Source organism: Canis aureus, chromosome 22 (genome assembly GCF_053574225.1).
Source record: "Canis aureus isolate CA01 chromosome 22, VMU_Caureus_v.1.0, whole genome shotgun sequence".
Lineage (NCBI taxonomy): Eukaryota > Metazoa > Chordata > Mammalia > Carnivora > Canidae > Canis > Canis aureus.
In genome coordinates this window covers 15,769,158-15,792,197 of record NC_135632.1, presented here as the reverse complement: position 1 = coordinate 15,792,197, position 23,040 = coordinate 15,769,158, and the positions used below count along the sequence as shown (strand labels likewise).

The following is a 23,040-nucleotide window of genomic DNA, read 5'->3' as shown; positions in this document are numbered from 1 at the left end:
AATACATTCTATTGGTATGCATATAGTTAGTGTTAGATAAACACAGCAATTAGTAGTATCAATATCACGTAATTAATATGGCTTTTCTCCTCAACTAAACAGTAGACTCATCAGGGTGGTATAATACATTTTCTTTCTTTTGAGCCCTCAGAGAACTTATCCCGGGGCCAAACAAAACTAAGCACCCAGAAAATACTTCTTTATACCTGTCTTGTTTAAAGCTATTGTAAAATAAAAACAAGGAGTCATAGAAATGGTTTCCCTGTTGTAAGTAAAAGGATGCTATCTCAAAGATGTCTTTAAGATGCTGTCTGTTGCCCTGGCCCTATCTGAGGTGTGTATGGTTTATTCCAGGAGAGAAGCCATAATGGATGGAAGGTATGTTTCTGCTGAGTTAAGGGTTATCATGTTCCCTGCATCCAGGCGCCAGATTGATGGGATATGCCTCTATGATTTATAATACACTAATCTCACTGGAGAGTGAAGCACAATTAATCTTAGAATCTTGCAGCTTGCACTTAACAACTTTAGAACCTTCCCTGTGTACTTGGACTGCATAGTAAATGTCTGCGCCTCCCCCAGATGCTAGGACAACTGGGCACTGAGAACACAAAAACACCTTTTTCTATAAGGCAATGGAATGCTATAGCAAATGTTTTACTTAGAGTTTCCATGGTATTTCCAAATAAAAGAGTTTGTATGATGGTGGCCTTTTAAATGAGAGTTACAATGTCCAATTATAATAATATCATTAAGCATATATAAAATCAAAACTACAAAAACACCTGATGTGTCAGCAATATAACTATTCAACTTCCTTTTCTTTTGTTTTATGTCCCTACCAAATGTCAGCAAATTGACTTTGGTCCCACCAGTATCCACATACACAACCTAGCTGACAAAATCTGGTCAACCGATCTTCTCTGTATAGCCTACAGCACCTGCCTATCCAGATGTATTATATTATCCATTTTCCATCTGCCACTTTGATGAGCTGTTCCCATAAGAATTTCTTCTTGGAGTGAATACTTCTAGGAGTGAGTCCACTAAGATCCAAGAAACAAGGGATTCCCAAGCATCCAAAGCAGGCAGTTATTACACAGTCTGTGTACTGAGTATCACTTTACTCATGGGAGGGTCCCTCATGTCATACCCAAAGTATATTTACTTTTACTTTATATACTTTATATAATTCCAACAATGTATATATGTATAATATATTCTATTTTATAATATATAATACATAAACTTATTTATATTTATATATGACATAATATTTATAAAATACAATAATATACTTTATATAATTCCAGCTATCTTTGTTGTCTGAATTCTAAGCCTTCATCAAATTAGAAGAAGAAGGGCTATGATAGGAAGACATAATAACAGCTATAAGAAAAGGCATCTAAAGAAATCTGCTCACAAGAAAAAAACTATATATGACAAAAAAAAACCAGTGTACATTTTGGAGCCTCTTTTTATGGAGGTGACCACTTCCTTCAATGAAATAGCCATGTTTTAGTACAATATAGTCACAACCCTTAGTATCCAATCACCCGCACAGACTAATTTCTGTAAGTAAGTTCCAAGAAAGCAAAAAAAAAAAACACATGTTAGTATTTAGAAATACTTTCTCCCAACATGGTTCAAGTGGGAAAGTTTAGTGCCTAAAGTTTCAACTCAGATTTAGCAAAGGATGTATTCCTTAACTTTCTGGATAGCAAAGGTCATGCAGGCTTTTCAAATGTATAATTTCATATATTACTAAGTTGGGGGAGGGGAAAGGAAAGTCTCCTAAGGACTTTCAAATATCAGTTCTTCAGCATTTCATGACAAGAAAAGTCCATGATGATAGATAACTATAACATCATCACAGAGACTTCTGTAGTAGCATGGCTGCACTTATCAGCTTATTTGTCCATCCTGTCCATAAAATCATGAGAAAGGAGCAAAGAGAATGGAAAAAATATCCACAAACTCCATTTTCAATAAAACCAGAAGGCAAATATAATCTGTAGACTCTAAAATATGCTTAAAAGTTGACAAAAGCAACTGAAATCAGACAGAAACCACAGGGAAAGAAAGAGAAAATAAGAAAATTGAGTTGTGAGAAAACTTAATGATGGCAGATCTCAAAAGTGCCAACAGAGATAAAACTCGTGAAGGCAAAAACTCACCAGGAACTGTGTAAGCTACAGATCATATTTGCAGCAAAGTGCAGGCAGGAACTGAGGAAAGCAGAAACCACAGAGGTAGTCTCTCTGGGATTTAGAGAAACAGAGAAGGTACGTCCACACAAAGAATAACAGTCAAATCATATTTCCAGAAATCAGTCTTTCTTTGAGAACAGCAAAGAAAGAGAAAGCTTTGAGTTGTGATGCATTGCATCTGAAACTCTGTGTATTAACTGGAACTGAAAAATTCAATATATTTAATAATAAGTGATTTTTAAAAAAAAAATACGCTAGCATAGCATCTATACAAAGTTACTGTAAGGTAAAAATTTTAAAAGAGTAGCCAAATGTACCAAAAGATGAACTACATTCATCAAAAATAAGTTGCTATGAAACAAAAGAAAAAGTACATAAATATTTCACCATGATTTTTTAAAAATTAATAAACCAACCATTTCTCTAAAGGAATATCACAAAATAGAAATCCCAGAATTTAGGGAAGTTGTAGCAAGAAAATAGGAGGAAATTAACTGTAAGCTTGCAAAATCCTAGAAAGTAACTGGCAAAAAAGTAAAAGAAAAGTCACTGGAGAAATGAAGATAAAATTGAAACATTTATAAGACACACTATACCCTATAGAAAAGATGTGGAAGGATATAAAGGACGGATACAGAAAAGCAAGCAGGGTTAAATGAAACGAAGAATTAAAGAGGGTTCAAGAGAAAATGACACAGCTACTGTTAACAAGCAAAGGCAATCCAACATACACATAATTACTTAGAGTCCATAAGGAAGAAAATAGAAACTGTGAAACTGATATATTAAACAAAACTTGACTCCACATATTAAAAGGGCACACTATAGACCAGGGAAAATTGAATTAGATCAGTCAACTATGAGACATATCCTGCAAGATTGGAGAGAGTGAAATAGAAAGAGAAAGAGGGGAGAGAAGGCAGAAAGAACACAGGGGAAATGTAGAGGAGGGAGGGATGAAGGAAACGAAAGAGGGAAAGAATCTTTTGGGTATCCAGGCAAAGACATAAGACATTACATAGGAGAAATTCAGACATGATTTCTCCAAAGCAACATTCAAAACAAGAAGATGATGTGGTTTACAAGACAGCCAAAGAAAGACTTGTGAACCAAGGACTCTATATACAGCAAAGAATATCCTTGCAAAAGCAAACAAAGCTACTAACAATTTTGAAATTTTAAACTTATGTAATACTGTCCCATGAGAATATTACTCAGCCATTAGAAAAGACACATACCCACCATTTGATCCGACGTGGATGGAACTGGAGGGTATTATGCTGAATGAAATAAGTCAATAGGAAAAGGACAAACATTAAATGGTCTCATTCATTTGGGGAATATAAAAATTAGTGAAAGGGAATAAAGGGAAAGGAGAGAAAATGAGTGAAAATATCAGTGAGGGTAACAAAACATGAGAGACACCTAACTCTGGGAAACGAACAAGTGGTAGTGGAAGGGGAGGTGGGCAGGGGATTGGGGTGACTCGGTGATGGACACTGGCGGGATGAGCACTGGGTGTTATGCTATATGTTGGCAAATTGAACTCCAATTTAAAAAATTTTTAAAAATAAAATAAATAAAATAAAATAAAATGTTCTAGAAAAAATATATATATTGTCCCATGAGCCCTTCTTGAGGAATATTCAAGAGATCAAACACCACCAACCAAGAGACAATAGTGGAGACAAACTACAGTCAAAAGACAAATGATGTGCATTATATACCACAATCACAAAATCAAGATTAAACAGATTTGGGGGTTGGGGCGACAGAGTAAATGTTGTGGGTCCTAAATACACAATGATACACCTAATAAAAAAAATAGAAAAGGGAAGGGGTAAAAAAGATGAAAAGTAGAGCAGTTTTGCAGATCATTGCATTTGTTAATAGTGAAAGCCAAAAAATATGATTCAAAGCTGACAAACCAAGCAGGGAGTACCTGTAAACAATTTTAACATGACAATGGTAAACACTAAGATAATGAAAGTTGAGTGATGTAACAGAATAGAAAAGGTAGGAAAATGAAGCATATTAATTTTGTCATTATTGATACAAAGGAATTAATCAGTACTTTCTAGAGAAATAAAGTACTGACAAATAGAATCATGAAGGTAGCCATGAGAACAAAAATATAAATCCTCCTGAAACTGCAATTGTTTTAAGAGGCAAGAAATTCATTAGGTAAAAACTTGCTAATAAATAGTTAAATTGAAACATAAAATAATATGCCATATTAAGATCAAATATAGTTGTCACGTTAATACATGTAAAAATGGGATTAACTTATTTAAGAATATATTTCAGATATGATCACAAGGCAAAGCTAAACCCTAAGTTAAATTAAAAAAAGATACACAATAAATAAAATGGTTCAGAAAAAATTAAATAAAAGGATGGTCAAAGATATAACAGGAAAATGCAAACAAATAACAAAAAAGCATATGACATAACCTAAATATCACACAAAGCTAAGTTCAGAGGACAAGGCATTAAATAATACAAAGAAAGACACTGTTTATAAGGCTAATGGGTACAACTTGCAATGAATATATAACACTTATGAATACTTATGCGACAAGGGACATAGAAGCAACAAAAAATAGTAATTACAGCACTTACAAGGAGAAATAGCTTTAAAAAAACAGATTGGTGGTAAAAAGATTCTAATTCCTCTCAATATAGAACAGGTCCAGTAAATAAAAATATTAAATCAGTATGTAGATAACCTAAATAACATAAATATGCAGTAGACCTGGTTAATATATATTGAGCACTATATCCTGAAATGCTCTTAAAATGCACATGAAAACCAGACACAATTTAAGTCACAAAGAAAACTGAACTAGACTCTACCATATAAAAATGAATACTCTCTAATCAAAATGATACAACTATAAAGTAAGAATATCAGAAAACAGATTTTTTAAAAAAAATAATTCTAAACTGCTGGTTCAAAGAAAGGATGAAACAATTTTCAGAATTTCTAGAAGACAAAATGTATAAAATTTTTACATACCAGCACCTATGGGATAAAATTAATTCAATCAATTAATTTGAAGCAATTCAAATATTTAAATTATTCTACAAATAGAATATCAAAATCAAGATAAATGAATTAAGCACCTCACCTGAATAATTTTAAAACAAAAAATAATAAATTTAATAAAGCAAAAGAGTGAAATGATTAAAGATAAAAAGCTAAAATTGACTTTGATAAGAGGAAACCAGACCAAAAGATGAATTCAAAGGTCAGTTCTTGTGACCCTACCTCACATCACATACAAAAACTCATGTGAAATGTATCAAAGACCTAAACGTAAGAGCTAAGACTATTAAAGTCTTAGAAGAAAACAAAGGCAGTATCTTTGTGACCTGGATTGAACAGCAGTTCTTAGAAAAGACAATAAAAGCACAGGAAAAAAAAAAAAAGATTAAGTTGGACATCATCAAAATTTTAAACTTCTATGCTTCAAAGAACTCTACCAAGAAAGTGAAAAGATAACCCACAAAGCAGGAGAAAAATTTTACAAGCCATATTACCTGATATGGGACCCCTATCTATATACACACACATGCATGTATACCACAAAATTCAACAACAAAAAGACAAAAAAAAAAACCACGTTTAAATAGGCAAAGAATCTCAAAAGACATTTCTCCAAAGTAGATATACTAGCAGCCAGCAAGCACAAGCAAATATGCTTGACATCATTAGCCACGAGGGAAATGCAAATCTAAATCACAAGATACCGCTTGATCCCCTCTAAGATAGTTAAAATCAAAAAGGTAGTAAGTATTGATAAGGATGTGGAGAACCTTCACACTGAGAGAATGCAAAATGTTTTGGAAAACAATCTGCCTATTCCTCAAAAGGTTAAACATAGAGTTACCATATGACCAGGCAACTCTGCTCCTAGGCAAACTGCACTGAAAATATAGGTTCATATGAAAATTTGTACACAAATGTTTGTAACAGCTTTATACCTAAGAGCCAAAAAGTGGAAACAACAAATGTCCATCACGTGATGAATGGATAAATGTCCTGTATCCATGCACTGGGATAGTATTAGGCAATACAAAGAAAGCAAATATTGATACATACTAATACATGGATGAATCTTAAGAGTATTATGCTAGGTGGAAAAAGCCAGTTAAAAAAGATCACTTATTGTATAGCTCCCTTTATGTGAAATGTCCAAATAAGTAAATCCATTAAAGACAGAAAGTAGATTAGTGGTTCCTGGGGGATGGGGAGGTTGGGGAGAAATGAAGAGTTACTGCTGATGGGCATGGGGTTTCTTTTTGTGATGAGGAAGATGTTCTAAAATTGAGTGTGGTAATGGTTGCACATTTCTGTGAATATCTAAAAACTACTGTATACTTTGAGTGAATTATAGGCGATGTGAATTATATCTCAAAAAAGTTATTATTAAAAGTTGTTATAAAAATAACAATATTATGGAACTTGAAAGTGGGGATACAGTAGTTTTATTCAGCTAACTGGGACCACTCCAGATGTTTTGTGAATTGTTTTAAGTCATCAGAATGTTCTGAAAATAGTGGCATCACTTGCTAACAACATTAGCTTGCAGACAAGCAAGACAGAGGTTTAGCAAATTAATGTGGTAAGTGGGGGTGGGGAGGTGGAGGGAACAACCTACTTGTAGCCTAATGCTGAATATGTGATTTTTTTAAATCTTACATTCCCAATCACATAATTCAAACTAATACTGAAATAATTTTAGTACCCTGTCACAGCAGGTGGCGCATCACATGAGCTTGACACTGGCTAGAGATAATCCTCAAAGGGAAAAGGAACTGTAACTTTCACTGAACAACAAAGTTAAAATCCTATAAGGATAAAAATGGTGGTATTTATTGTCCAGTCAGGAGGACTGGGAGAGCCCATACCATAGATTCTTTTAATAAATGACCTCCTTTCATGAAAAGGGTTTATAAATGAGAGAGGGGAGAAAGAGGAAAGACAGGGGATGTGTGGAGAAAACCACCTGACCCAAAGAAGTGGGTGAAGACATATTTCCTCTCCCAGCAAGGCAGCAGCATAGTGGGGATTTTCCTGTCTCTGACCTCCTCTCTATGGCCGGGCCCACCCCACCCCAGCCCCTCTTCAACACTCCCTTCTACCTCCTGCTGCTGGATGCTCATCTACAGGTGATAATACTGATGCCTGGAAAAAACTAACATGCCTCCTCCCCCACAACATCTGCATTTTCCCAGGTGTCTTTGAGAGCCAGAAAAATGAATTCCCAGCCTGTGTTTCAGACTTCTTGGCCAGCAGGCAGGAAGAGAGGATTTCTGAGCCTATGTCTCTTGCCCCTCAGATCTCACTCAGAGGCACCTGCCTTCTTCCTTGTCCCCTGGCTAAGCTCAGGAAACAAATTGTTCAGCCAAGTTAGATGACGCTATTTCCGTAACTGTCATCTGTTCATCTGGAAACTCTCTGAAGGGAGGGAGCACATTTTTCATCTCTATTTCCTAGTGCGGAACATAGAGTCTTAACAATCACCTTATAAAAGGCATGTGTTATGGACTGAAAGTTCGTATCCCCCCAAAAATCATATATTGAAATCTAATCTCCTATGTAATGCTGATCAGAGATGGAGGCCTTTGGAAGGTAATTAGATTTAAATGAGATCATGAAGGTGGAGTCCCCAGGATGGAATTAATATCTTTATAAGAAGGATAAGAGGGATACCTGGGTGGCTCAATCGGTTAAGTGTCCTACCCTTGATCTCAGCTCAGGTCTTGATCTCAGAATTGTGAGTTCAAGTTCCATGTTAGGCTCCATGCTGGGTATGGAGCCTATTTTAAAATAATCAATCAATCAATTAATTAATTTAATTAAAAGGAGAAGAGAGACTGGAATTTGCTCTCTCCAGCATGGGGGGACTCAGCAAGCCCGAAGGAGGACTTTCTCTGGGAATCAAATCTTTTGGCACCTTGATCCTGGGCTTACCAGACTCCTGAACTATGAGAAATAAGTGCTGTTTAAGTCACTCAGTCTATGGTACTTTGTTACAGCAGCCCAAACTGACAAAAACAGTCTGTATTAGTCAATGCATGCAAGCTTTGGATCATTTGGGAATTACTTTGTTTCACACTCAAGAGATACCTTATTTGAACCCAGTGAAGTGATAAGAAAAGTACGGAGCTGGTATTCAGCTAGTGTGCATCAGGCCACCCGGGCTAATAAGATGGAGAGAAGTCTGGAACCCAGTGCTCCTGATGTCCCACAAAAAGCCTTTTCCCATGTCACTATGCTGCTTGCCTGGGTGACAAGGGTCAAATGAAATACAAGAACAGAACTCACTTAGCAGGTCACAGGATATCCCTCTAGGATATCCAGAATAGCCAAGGTATCCCTTTATGAGCCAAATGCCTATGTAGGGAGCCAATGAATACCCTTCACTAGGAGCTCTCCATTATATAAGTCATATCCCTACCTGAGCCTCAGTTTCTCCATCTGGGTATAGGACCAAAGGGCCTAGGAGATCTCTGTCTGCTCTAAATTTTCTCAATTTAAAGACTGACTAGAGAAGAGTAATCAACATTACTACCCTTTTACTGACCCCTATGGGGGTTGGGGGGTGTCAGTAAATGCTTTATCAGCCAAAGCGTTTGGATGGTGTGGTTGCCTGGGTGAGAAATTGAAAGGAAGCCTCTCTTGAACAAAGAGAACAGAGAAATGACACTGAGTTATCACCACCCAGTGCTACTCCATTTTTGTCTCAAATGCAAAAAATAAAAAAAGTAAATGTCACTGAGTTAGCACTGGCCAGTGCCATTCCATTTTTGTCTCAAATGCAAAACTAAAACTTTTTTTAAAAGTTGCACTCAGTTAACCATGAAGCTATTTGCCCCTGACTGCCCATTTATCCATTCCTGGGTGGAATGCCACAGAAGAGCTTACACCGGCCACAGGAGCAGGCTCAGGCCAACTGAAAGATTAATTCTGAATAGGTGGTTCTTTGAATACACTTATCTGTCAAAACCGAGAAGCTGCCCTGTGATCAGAGAAAAAGGAAAAAACCCTGAAAGACTCCCAGAAACAAGAATTCCCCCACAGGTTTCCATGGAAATTAGCCATCAAATACTAAGTGATGCTGCAGCACCCCACCTTGGATATCAAAATACAATTAAGGGTTCTCCGAGCACTGGAAACAGAATCTCCAAATTTCCTGAGCCTCTAGGGGCAAAAGGAGACACATGAACTAAAACACCTCAATGTCACTAGCTTCTGTCCAGCCTTCTCACACAGGAACTCCAGCCCCCTGCAAAGTTACCCTTGACCAGATCGGGTTCTTCCAGGGGCTGTATCACGTGTGCTCCTCTACAACAAGGCAGCTGACTACTGGCAGACACCCCTCCTGCCCCACCCATATCCACCAGGCACCTACCTGCCAGCCATCGTCATTGGGCATCTGCCAGCTAATTCAACACAAGCAGGAGATCCAGGCATTGCACGTCCTCTGGTATGACTGAAAGAGACCATGATGCACAGAAATTATTCATGCTTCCAGAAACCAAGAGTCCAGCTCATCATGCCTGGCTCCTTTTTTCCCTCAAATGACTTTGTTCAAGAATCTCTAAAAGCATCATGCAAATGGGCTTTGGGTAGCTTTGGATTTTTTTAATATTTTTTAAAGATTTATTTATTTATGATAGACAGAGAGAAAGAGAGAGAGGCAGAGACACAGGAGGAGGGAGAAGCAGGCTCCATGCCGGGAGCCTGACGTGGGACTCAATCTGGGACTCCAGGATCGCGCCCTGGGCCAAAGGCAGGCGCCAAACCGCTGAGCCACCCAGGGATCCCTGGGTAGCTTTGTTGAATTCATGTTCCAGGCATGCTTCATTCCTCACTTGGATTCTGGCTTTATTTTTTTTTAATAATAAATTTATTTTTTATTGGTGTTCAATTTGCCAACATATAGGAGAACACTCAGTGCTCATCCCATCAAGTGCCCCCCTCAGTGCCCGTCACCCATTCACCCCCACCCCCACCCTCCTCCCCTTCCACCACCCCTAGTTGGTTTCCCAGAGTTAGCAGTCTTTATGTTGTCTCCCTTTTTGATATTTCCTACCCATTTCTTCTCCCTTCCCTTCTATTCTCTTTCACTATTACTTATATTCCCCAAATAAATGAGAACATATAATGTTTGTCCTTCTCCAATTGACTTATTTCACTCAGCATAATACCCTCCAGTTCCATCCACATTGAAGCAAATGGTGGGTATTTGTCATTTCTAATGGCTGAGGAATATTCCATTGTATACATAAACCACATCTTCTTTATCCATTCATCTGTCGAAGGACACCGAGGCCCCTTCCACAGTTTGGCTATTGTGGACATTGCTGCTAGAAACATCGGGGTGCAGGTGTCCCGGCGTTTCATTGCATCTGTATCTTTGGGGTAAATCCCCAGCAGTGCAATTGCTGGGTCGTAGGGCAGGTATATTTTTAACTCTTTGAGGAACCTCCACACAGTTTTCCAGAGTGGCTGCACCAGTTCACATTCCCACCAACAGTGTAAGAGGGTTCCCTTTTCTCCGCATCCTCTCCAACATTTGTTGTTTCCTGCCTTGTTAATGTTCCCCATTCTCACTGGTGTGAGGTGGTATCTCATTGTGGTTTTGATTTGTATTTCCCTGATGGCAAGTGATGCGGAGCATTTTCTCATGTGCTTGTTGGCCATGTCTATGTCTTCTTTGGTGAAATTTCTGTTCATGTCTTTTGCCCATTTCATGATTGGATTGTTTGTTTCTTTGGTGTTGAGTTTAGTAAGTTCTTTTTTTTTTTTTTTTTTTTTTTTTTTTTTTTTTTTTTTTTTTTATTGGTGTTCAATTTACTAACATACAGAATAACACCCAGTGCCCGTCACCCATTCACTTTATAGATCTTGGAAACTAGCCCTTTATCTGATATGTCATTTGCAAATATCTTCTCCCATTCTGTAGGTTGTCTTTTAGTTTTGTTGACTGTATCCTTTGCTGTGCAAAAGCTTCTTATCTTGATGAAGTCCCAATAGTTCATTTTTTGCTTTTGTTTCTTTTGCCTTCGTGGATGGATCTTGCAAGAAGTTACTGTGGCCGAGTTCAAAAAGGGTGTTGCCTGTGTTCTCCTCTAGGATTTTGATGGAATCTTGTCTCACATTTAGATCTTTCACCCATTTTGAGTTTATCTTTGTGTATGGTGAAAGAGAGTGGTCTAGTTTCATTCTTCTGCATGTGGATGTCCAATTTTCCCAGCACCATTTATTGAAGAGACTGTCTTTCTTCCAATGGATAGTCTTTCCTCCTTTATCGAATATTAGTTGACCATAAAGTTCAGGGTCCACTTCTGGATTCTCTATTCTGTTCCACTGATCTATGTGTCTGTTTTTGTGCCAGTACCACACTGTCTTGATGACCACAGCTTTGTAGTACAACCTGAAATCTGGCATTGTGATGCCCCCAGCTATGGTTTTCTTTTTTAAAATTCCCCTGGCTATTCGGGGTCTTTTCTGATTCCACACAAATCTTAAAATAATTTGTTCTAACTCTCTGAAGAAAGTCCATGGTATTTTGATAGGGATTGCATTAAACGTGTAAATTGCCCTGGGTAACATTGACATTTTCACAATATTAATTCTGCCAATCCATGAGCATGGAATATTTTTCCATCTCTTTGTGTCTTCCTCAATTTCTTTCAGAAGTGTTCTATGGTTTTTAGGGTATAGATCCTTTACCTCTTTGGTTAGGTTTATTCCTAGGTATCTTATGTTTTTGGGTGCAATTGTAAATGGGATTGACTCCTTAATTTCTCTTTCTTCAGTCTCATTGTTAGTGTATAGAAATACCACCGACTTCTGGGCATTGATTTTGTATCCTGCCACGCTACCGAATTGCTGTATGAGTTCTAGCAATCTTGGGATGGAGGCTTTTGGGTTTTCTATGTAGAGTATCATGTCATCCGCGAAGAGGGAGAGTTTGACTTCTTCTTTGCCAATTTGAATGCCTTTAATGTCTTTTTGTTGTCTGATTGCTGAGGCTAGGACTTCCAGTACTATGTTGAACAGCAGTGGTGAGAGTGGACATCCCTGTCTTGTTCCTGATCTTAGGGGAAAGGCTCCCAGTGCTTCCCCATTGAGAATTATATTTGCTGTGGGCTTTTCATAGATGGTTTTTAAGGTGTTGAGGAATGTTCCCTCTATCCCTACACTCTGAAGAGTTTTAATCAGGAATGGATGCTGTATTTTGTCAAATGCTTTCTCTGCATCTAATGAGAGGATCATATGGTTCTTGGTTTTTCTCTTGCTGATATGATGAATCACATTGAGTGTTTTATGAGTGTTGAACCAGCCTTGTGTTCTGGGAATAAATCCTACTTGGTCATGGCGAATAATTTTCTTAATGTACTGTTGGATCCTATTGGCTAGTATCTTGTTGAGAATTTTTGCATCCATGTTCATCAAGGATATTGGTCTGTAATTCTCCTTTTTGGTGGGGTCTTTGTCTGGTTTTGGAATTAAGGTGATGCTGGCCTCATACAACGAATTTGGAAGTACTCCATCTCTTTCTATCTTTCCAAACAGCTTTAGTAGAATAGGTATGGTTTCTTCTTTAAACGTTTGATAGAATTCCCCTGGGAAGCCATCTGGCCCTGGAATTTTGTGTCTTGGGAGGTTTTTGATGACTGCTTCAATTTCCTCCCTGGTTATTGGCCTGTTCAGGTTTTCTATTTCTTCCTGTTCCAGTTTTGGTAGTTTGTGGCTTTCCAGAAATGTGTCCATTTCTTCTAGATTGCCTAATTTATTGGCGTATAGCTGTTCATAATATATTTTTAAAATCGTTTGTATTTCCTTGGTGTTTGTAGTGATCTCTCCTTTCTAGATTCTGGCTTTAAAACTCCCCATCTGACTCCCTTGCTCAGAACTCTCCAAGGGTTCCCCATGTCTTGAAGTTAAACTGCCACTCCCTGATGTGTCACATAGAGCCCCTACTATATGCATGGAAGTATCCTTGGTACTAGAGGTTCACAGAAGGTGAGAAGTATTCTCTGGGAGGCAGTGCAGTGTGCTGGTCAGTACCTGGCTCGACCTCCTAACAGCTGGTTGGCTTTCCAGTCTTTTTCTTATTAGGAGGTCCTCTTAAGCTACATGGTCCTGCTTCCCATTGACTCCTGCAGGCCCTGGGACCACTCTTGACCAACTCAGTTGCTCCCCTATCAGCTTCCAAAACAAGGAGCAATCTCCAAAGCCCCAAAAGTCTACCACTAGAGACTTCCAACTTGGGTTGAGACCAAGGTTCACTTTATCCATTCATCATGGTGGCCAATCACATCATGGTGGCGACTCATGGTGGAGGCTAACCAAATGGTATCCTCAATGGATGAATCCCAACTATACACTTCTTGAGTTCACCTAGCATGTGATTCCATGTACATAACACATGGTCAGCCCTCCTCCAGCATCAAGTCTGTCCAGTCAGGGTTTTTATGCTTTTATTGCCCCTTTTCCATATCTTACCCACTAGAGAATGGCAGGAGGGAGGCAACAAGACGGTGGCATTTAGGCATTATGGATGGGATGCTACACAGGACTCTCCTGAGGCTTGTGGGACTTCAGTCGTGTGTTCCTGGTGCTAACTTTCACATCCATTTTTCTAGTCACTCATACCTCTGAACCTCATTTTCTTCATTAGTAAAATAATATAAAAATATAAACCACAACTGCCTATTGTAAGGATAACATAATATTAAGTCATTAGGAGTCGGATTATGGGAGGTCTCATATTCTGAATATGTGCTGACAATAGAAATATGAAAATCAAGCCACATGTTAATTTTAGATTGTGTAATAGCCCCATTAAAATTTTTTAAGTTATTAATTTTAATAATACTTTAATCCTATGTATCCAAAATATTATTTCAACATATAATTAATTAAAAACCTAATGAGGCTTTTTACTTTCATTTTTCTCTTTTGTACTAGGTCTTTAAAATTCTGTGTGTAAAAAATAAAATAAAATAAATAAAATAAAATAAAATAAAATAAAATAAAATAAAATAAAATAAAATAAAATTCTGTGTGTATTGTATACTTACCACACATCTCAATTCAGAGTGGACACATTTCAGGTGCTCAATAGCTACATGCAGCCAGTGGGTACCATATCGGACAGCATAGCTCTACAATAAAGTTGGACTTCAATCTATGGACAAGGGAGCTGTGATGGATTTTTGCCAGAAAAGTGAAATACACCAAAAAAAAAAAAAATCACTTTAGGGAGCTTTAATATAGCCTTGGGCTAGGGGCATAGCTGTTCTGCCTCAACGGTCCAAGCAATTGACCAAGAGACAGCAGCTCTATTTTCTGTCTCCCTGGCGCCTACACAAGACCTGACAGAGAGTCCTTGGTAATTGGCTGGAATGAAACAATCAATCAACAATCGCCAGGACAGGGCTGCTGCCTGGATCTATAGAGAAGTTAAAGATAAAAGTCAAGATGAGTCTGAAGGTCACAGCCTAGGTTCAAGACAGAAGGATGAGGCGCTGCAGGAAATAGGGTCTGGACAAGGAACTGGGAAGGTGGCAGAAGGACCTTCATCTTCTATCTGGTAGTCTTCAGTGTGACAGAGGCTGCTGAGACTAAGGAACTAGACAGGGGGAATGAGGAGCTGGAGCTTGGAAGATGTAAGTTACTCCAGCAGTGATCACCAGGTGACTGGGAGGCACCAGGCACTAAGTAGACATAGAAAGAAGTGAAATGACAGTGAAGGTTTAAATGCATATGACAAGGGGAGAAGTTCAAGTTCATGTGGACATTCAAGGTCTCAGGTGCTTAGAACAGCAGGGAGGAGGCGGCTGGAGGTAGGAAAGACCATTTGGAGAAGTGGTGAGAGGCAGGCTTGGACAGCCCAGTATTTGCTGAGGCAGGCGGGGCATCCTCCTCCAGCAGAGCCCTGGCCAAACCATTTGCATTTCATTATCCAGACATGTTTCAGGAAGGGGGGCACCTGGGGTGAGACTGCTCAGCAAAAGCAGCTGCTTTCACTTTCAACAGTTTTAGATCAAAGCCCGTGGCATACAAGCTCTCTGTGTGACACTGGTAATGAAGAAGAAAGTCTCCCAGCAGCTCGAAGAAAAAAAAAATATATTAAAAATAAAAGGCTTTGATGCTTATCTTGAAGAAACTTGCTTCTCGATATTCACAGTTTTTATGAGCATGTATGTCAAGGACGGGAAATATCAGGGGTAATGAGCTAGTGAGACATGGTCATTGCAGGGTTTGAGCATGCTCAGGAAGCTACCCACAACAGGGACACCATCAGGACTCCTTCACTCTCTGCCTCTTGTCTCTGCATCTCTGGCTTTGTTCTCTCAGGCCAGCTATCTCAGCAGCTCTAAGCCAACATCCTTATAGTCTCACAACTAATGCGGCAAGAAAGTCTTTTCCTGCCAGCCTTAGTTAGCAGAACCTTGGAGGCAGACTCAGGTTGGCCAGGCTTGTGTCACATGCCCATTCCTAGACCATAGAGAACCACTGCTGGCCCAACCAGGTCAAGATGCTTCACCTACTTCCCTCCCGGGTTGTGTTTCCAGACTAAATAAGAGTAGCAGATTGGGCAACCAAAACAGTAGTCTCTACTGTCACTGATTAGAAGGAGACAACAAACTGAAGCCAGAAGGCTACCCTCTGGCTTGGATGTCATCTATTATTATTGATTCAACAAGTATATATTGCATTAGGTACTTCTCAGTAACCAAAGAAGTAGCCTCTATCCTTGTGGGCCACAATCTAGTAAAAGAGGCAGATGATAAACTGGTAAACAAATAAATAACTACAAATTGTAACAAGCACCATGAAGGACACCAACAGGGTGAAGTAAAAAAGAAAATTAGGAAGCTATTCAGATAGGATGTTCAGAGATGGTTCTCAGAGGAGGAGTCACTTAGCCATGACAAAGACTGAAAAGAAGCTAGCCAGGGGGAGTAAGGGGGGAGATGATCCCAGACTTAGTGAGGGAGCTGTGTGTGCAGTGGCCCTGAAACTGGGAAGACTGTGTCCTATGTGGGAGACCAAGAGAAGTTGGTGTGACTAGGGTATAGTAGGTATGCTGAAAGATCCTCATCCAGAGAGAATATCTGCCAAACCCTGGGAAGGAGATCAGATTTTTCAGTAAAGTCCTAAAAGGGCACTGAAGGATCTTTAACCTCAGCATACTATGAAATTATTTGTATTTTAATAGAGTGGAATCAGAGAAATTGAGTAAGGGGCTCATTGCAGTGACCTAGCAAGTTGATGGGACTGAAACTACAAGGGAAATGGACAAACTGGAAAGTGGGAAGTACATTTAGGAGGAGGAAAGAGATGGGCTTGTAGGAGTAGGTGCTTGGTTTGAGGGAGAGGGATGAATCACAGGGTATCCCCAGGACTAAGCTAGTGGCTACATGGAGCAGGGGGGCTCATTTGCTGAGAGGGCAAAGTGGAGTTAAACAATTTGAATATGGTAGAGATGGAGAGGACATTTTGGGTAACTAATTCTGAGTTACCATGAGAAATCATAGTGGTAAGTAAGCATTTGGATATTTAAGTCTGGGGTTCATCAGAAATTTGGGTTAGTGAAGAAATTTAGAAGCTCTCAAAATATAGATGATATTTAAAATTGAGGGCCTCAGTGAGATTACTTAGGAAGTGCCTATGGTGGTAAATGAGAAGACCTAAGACTGACTCATAGGAAATTCAAAACATAGAAGAGGACAGCCAACAGAGAAGATAAGAAGAAGAGAAAGATCATCATACAAACAGGGAGGCAATGAGGAGAAAATGATTCCATAGATACCAAAGGGCAGTGTGTTTCTAGGAAGAAGTAGTTGTGTCACAGCTGCTGGGAGGTCAATTACAATGAGAACAGAAGAGGGACATACAGACAGAGGTCTTGGACAAATGTGCCCAGAGCAGTTCTGATGGAAGATAGATGTGCCATCTGGACAGGGGTGGATTGAAGAGGGAGAGGGAGCATAGAGAATGGAGACAGGCTATGGATATAAAACACCCTCTCATGTCTTATAAGAGAAGTAGAGAAGTGGAATGGTAGCTAGAAAGAGATTGAGAGCCAAAAAATATGTTTAAGGAATTAGAGGTAGCAACAAAGAACTTCTTGTATTCGCTTTAGAAACTGGTTGTCTGTAGAGGCACCAGAGTGGCTCGGTCGGTTGAGCATCCAACTCTTGGTTTCAGCTCAGGTCCTGATTTCAGGGGTCTGGGATCCAGCCCTGAGATGGGCTCTGCATTCAGTGCAGAGTCTACTGGAGATTCTCCCTCTACCTCTCTGCCTTTCCCCTGCTCAAGATCTAAATAAATAAATAAATAAAATCTTTTTGTAAAAAAAAGAAAGAAATTGGCTGTCTGTAGTAAATTCTATTAGAACACAGTATTCTCAGGCTTTAAAAACTGTATTTGACAGGACCAAATGTTTCCCCAAAGTCCCTTCCATATCTGTCTTTCTAAAATTCTGCAAATGTTTCTTTTTCAAAGGTTAGGGAAAAAGAATATCCAGAACTGGTGTTTTAGTCCATTTCGGCTGCCATGACAAACTACCATGCACTGGATGGCTTAAACAATAAACATTCATTTCTCACAGTTGTAGAGGCTGGAAGTTCAAGATCAAGGTACCAGCAGATTTGGTGTTGAGTGTGGGCTGTCTTCCTGGTTCATAGATAATTCCTCATATGGTTAAAGGGGCAAGAGAGATCCCTGGGGCATCTTTTATAAGAGCACTAATCCCATTCATGAGGGCTCCACTTCATGACCTAATCACTTCCCAAAGTGCCCTCCTTCTAAACTATCACTCGGGGATCAGGTTTCAATAGAAATTATGAAGGGCACAAACATTAGTCTATACCAACTGGTATCCATGCAACAACTCTTCCTTATCTTCTCAATTCATTTAGTCACTAATTTACTAATTTATTTCTCTACAAAGTGAGCACAAGGGCGAGTTTTTGCTGTTGTTCACAGATAGGCACATAGCAGGTGCTCAATAAATATCTGATGAATGAATAAAGAAGTGGATGGATTCAATAGGTAGTCGCAGAGTTCCTTCACATGTAGAATTCATTCAACATTCACTCAACAAACATTAAGTGTTGAGTATATATGGTAGGCTATATGCTAAGCACACTGCAGTCAGCTCCTCTTTAAAGTGGGAGAAATAATACTCTGTTCTGCCTTCCTCACAAGACCATTAGGAGACTCATATGAGAAATACAGGCTTAAAAAAAAAAAAACCACCAGCATGTTATTACTAGATATGGCTTTTGTCCTAAAGAAGCTTGTAGTGAAATTGAGGAAATAAGAAAGAAACACAGGAAGTACATGGAATCACTGTTTAGGGGATACCCTAAACAGTGTGTGCATCAAGCACTAGAGTGCTTTCCATGCTATCTCTCACCTACTGCTACACCCATACCCTGAAGTTGGCATCATTACCTTCAGGGTGTCAATGCAGAGAAAGATGTCTAAGAGGTTATATAATTTGCAGGAACTACTCAGTAAGAGACAAAATGGGTAAAAAATCTAGGTCTGTTTACTTCCAAAACCCTTACCCTTTCAAAAAGTTTTTCTTTTACATAAAAGTAAATCTTAGAAAGCATTTAAAATCATGTCCCCAAATATTGGGAGTAGGATGGGTGAGGGAGGCAAGAACTATTATTGTTTACTGCAAGCTTACTGAACCCTAAACTCTGTATGTTACCTCATTTATTTCTTATTTGTGATATAGAGTTTACCCCCCATTTTGCATACTAACACAAATGTCATCTGAGTCTCCAATCCACTGATATTTCACTGAAGTTGACTCAAGCAGCTCCCTTCATTCTATGGAAAACCCACTGCTATTTTCAAGGGAGTTCACATTGTTGAAGCAAATTCTAGTTCCAAGCACACTTACCTCACCATATCCACATCCTGCAACTTATCTCTCCCTTCTACTAGGCACCAATCAGGGTGTAAGATTCAGACCCTTATTTCCCCAAACCATTCACACTGGCATTAAAAAGCATAGGGCAGGCTTTGTAGTGTATTTGAGAAGGCCAAGGAACCACAGAGTAGTTTTACATGCCAACAAAGTAAACAGCTTAAGATTGACTATCAAACCTCCCTGCTCAGACTATCCTTGTCTGGGTGCTTCTGGAGGTTTCTCACTGTCCCCTTTTTTCTGGAGACTCCAGCCTTTTCCCCAAAACACTCCTTACATGTGAATTACCCTGGTGAATTCTTATGGAATGCCTCCCAGCACCTTTTATTCTAAATCCCCACCCCCTTATCCATCCATATGGATCCTGAGGGGCTACAGAGTTTTTACATGACTCTAAATGATTGGTCAAAGTGTGGCCATCAAATCCCTGTTCAGCCAGTGAGACTTTTTCCTGGGATTTTTAGAATTGAGACAAGAGAGCAAATCAGGTCAGACCCTTTCTGGTCACTGAGGCTGTAAGATGTAACCCTCTGGAAGTGCCATGTTTCAGTAGATGAAGAAAGCCACTTTTCAGGCAGAAAAGGAAGCATATTTGCAAAAAGGAGCCAAGAGGAGAAATAAAAAGAAAGAATGTGTGTGTGTGTGTGTGTGTGTGTGTGTGTGTGTGTGTGTGTGTGTGATGGCAAATGTCTGGGACACTGGCTTTGGAGTTCCTGGAGCCCAGCCACATTCTTGTTCTTCGAGTCCATCTCTCTGGCTCTTGCCTTCTAGCAGCTGGAACCGTGGGAGTATTTGAAATGCTGGCCTTCTCTCCTCCACCAGCCTCCACCATATGGAAATGAGACCAGTAGAGAGATTTATCTCCCTCCCCCATATGAATTGTGCCAATCAGGTTAGAAGGCAGAATTTGAGCACTCTGAGTAAAGAACTTAGCAAGCACAGACCACCTCTGCCCACTTCTGAGGCAGGCTAGGGCACACTAATGCTTCCCACCAGGCATCCCTAACCAGGGAGAGTCAAGTGTCAGGTTCTTACCACCACCTCACCCCCGTAACTTCTGTGGTACCCTCGTCTGTCATCCCACGATACACAAAAAGGAGCAGAACCTCAAGGAATTTTAAAAATCTGCCAAAGTCACATCGGGTAAGAAGCAGTAGCAGAAGTTGAAACCAGGCCTGTGTGTGTTTTGCTAATATCATGTTGGAACGGAAATGCAGGCTCAGGAGAGCATGACTGGGGTACTGGGATGGAAAAACCCCATTTATCAGGGATCTATAGAGCTCTGCTGTTTCTATGGCTGTTATTCCCTTTCTCCTTCCTCCTTCCTTGTCTTTCAAGCCTCCTGGGGCTCCAGGACTCCAACTGGCAGGAAGGGGTAAAGGCATTGCCACTCTGACTGCTGACCATTCTTCCAAGGCCTGTCAGAGATCTTGACCACTGACTCCTTCCGGAGAATAAGACAACCTTTGTGCAGTGGTCACTGTACATCACTAAAGGCGGGTCACCAGAGAGAAAATTCTGAGTAAGAAACTAAGGAAACTAGAAACAGGACAGCAGTTTGCTCACCACAGTCCTTGGATGGCGTTCTTCAGCCTTCTCTGGATCCTCTCTCTTCTCATTCTTTGAAGAGTAGACACCAGTAAGTTATGCCACAGTCTACTATCTCTTAAGCAAAATGATTGCTCTTAGTCCTGACACCATAATCCCAGCTTCTATCCTGGTTTCCACAATAGCAATCTGTGTGACCTTTGGAAAATCACTTAAGAAAAAAACAAAAACTCCAGAAGTGTGTGTATTGATGTGTGCTTGCACAAGAGAAAAAAGAAAAAGACCAGAAATGCATGGAAATATTCTGTGGTGGGGAGGGAGATTTCAAGTAATTTCTTATACTTTTCTATGTTTTCTACTGAGTGTATGATGAATGTGTATTACTTTATAATTAGAAAATTCCTTGCTGAGTATCTCTGGGCTTTAGTCTCCAAAAGTATCAAGTGTTGATTGGGGCTGCCTTGCTTCTGTCATAGTGCTATTTTGGGAATGATGAGATAATGCCTAAAACTGCATGATCCACATAATTGGTTACAAACATGAGCATGTTTCTTTCATTTTTCTAATTAGTCACTCGAGCAATTGGAAGCCCTTGTAATGAAGCAATATAGCGTCTGTCTTCTTAGGCCTCTCTCTTGTGGAACTTAAGAATAGGTTCTACTTGGGGCGCCTGGGTGGCAAAGTGGCTGAGCATCTCCCTTCGGCTCAGGATGTGATCCTGGAGTCCTGGGATTGAGTCCCGCATCGGGCTCCCTGCAGGGAGCCTGTTTCTCCTCCGCCTGTGTCTCTCCCTCTCTCTGTGTGTCTCATGAATAAATAAATAAAATCTTAAAAAAAAAAAAAGAACAGATTATACTGGAAACCCAATTAACTTTGTGCCTTACACAAAATGGGTATTTTTCCCCCTATTCCAAGAAATCCAGAGTTAGACAGCTCAGGACTGAACCACTGCTTGAAGATGTCCTCAAGGATCCAGGCTCCTGACTCAGCATCCTTAGTTTGTCATTCATTCTTGTGGTCACAGTAAGGTTGCTATGTCTTCAGGTGGGAAGAAAGGGGAAGAGCAAAAAGCAAAGAGATTTTGTCTTTTCACCTGGATTGGGAAATCTGCTTCCATCCTATAGAACTAGATCAATCATATGACTATCACTGCAAGGGAAGCTGGGAAGTTGCATAAGTTCATCACACTCTTCACAGAGAAAAGCAAAGGAACAGGAAATTGTCAATGTTTTTTTGGTTAACTAAGCCTGTAAGTCTACCACACCACTGGAGTACATTCACCTTGAGGAGTCCAGTTCTACTTCTGAAGGCCAAATAGAGTGAGAACCAGAAAGTCTCACCTGTCCACAAGGAAGCTCCAGTTTTCAACTGTCACAGAGTGTTTCTGCCTTGCAGAGTTGCTATAAACAACTCATCCCACACAATCAGTTGATCCTCTACCCCAGCAGAAGTGATGCTGTTATTGTTCCAGTCTCTTGTACAGGTCATGCAGGCTCTCATGCTTGGTTCTCATGTTGCAGTCATCCAGGTTACATGACACGCACAGCCAGTATTTCTCAGTTTTAACTCTAGCAGAAGAGAGGCTGGGTCATAAAGGGCTTCCTGCCTCAGTCATACACTGCACCAGAAATGGCCCCTCCACCATCCCTTAGACTTCCGTTTTGAGACTGGGTCACCATTCCAGACTCCCCAGAGGATGTCTGTTTTTTTACTGGAAGACCTCAGACTAGATGATCCCAATCCCTTAGAGAAGATCTAATAAAGCTTAACCTCTCAATAGAGACAATCAGAATCTCAATGCTTTCCCCCACAGGAGACTCCTTGAACCTTATGCAAATTTGCACAGCTTTTCTCCCCAAATTAGCTTTGAATGCAGGAATCACTGATAGGGTTGATCTCCATCAGGCCACATCAGGTGTTATTCTATCCTTTTACCAAATCACTGGGAGATTTACGCTTATATAACTGAAAGAGCCCAAACCAGGGCTTTTCCTGAACACAAATCTGCCCCAAATGATTTGTTGTGAACACCTAGACAGAGAAATGCCTATGCTAAAAATATTTCTTATTCTGTTGGATCCATCTGCTACATGCATCCAAAAGTGATTTAAGACAGAAGGAGACCCAAGACTTCTAGGTCTGCAATATGGTGGACTTTTTTGGGCCATCCTCAAAGAAACAGCAGGAATTCTAGGGAACACATCACAAATATTCTTTTACCTTCTCAGCTGAACTCACAGGAAAAAAAGGGAAATCTCCAAGGCCCAGAAATACAAGGTAATTCAAAGCCAGAGAGGCAAACA

General features: G+C 39.8%; 1 long non-coding RNA gene across 1 annotated transcript in view; it reads right to left on the bottom strand.

The window, feature by feature from the left end:
- LOC144293804 (uncharacterized) overlaps nt 1-23,040 on the bottom strand; it is a 149,191-nt gene that overhangs the window by 63,767 nt on the left and 62,384 nt on the right. The window contains exon 2 of the long non-coding RNA XR_013361121.1: nt 9,632-9,712. This is a non-coding gene — a long non-coding RNA (uncharacterized LOC144293804). The remainder of the gene's footprint in view (nt 1-9,631; nt 9,713-23,040) is intronic.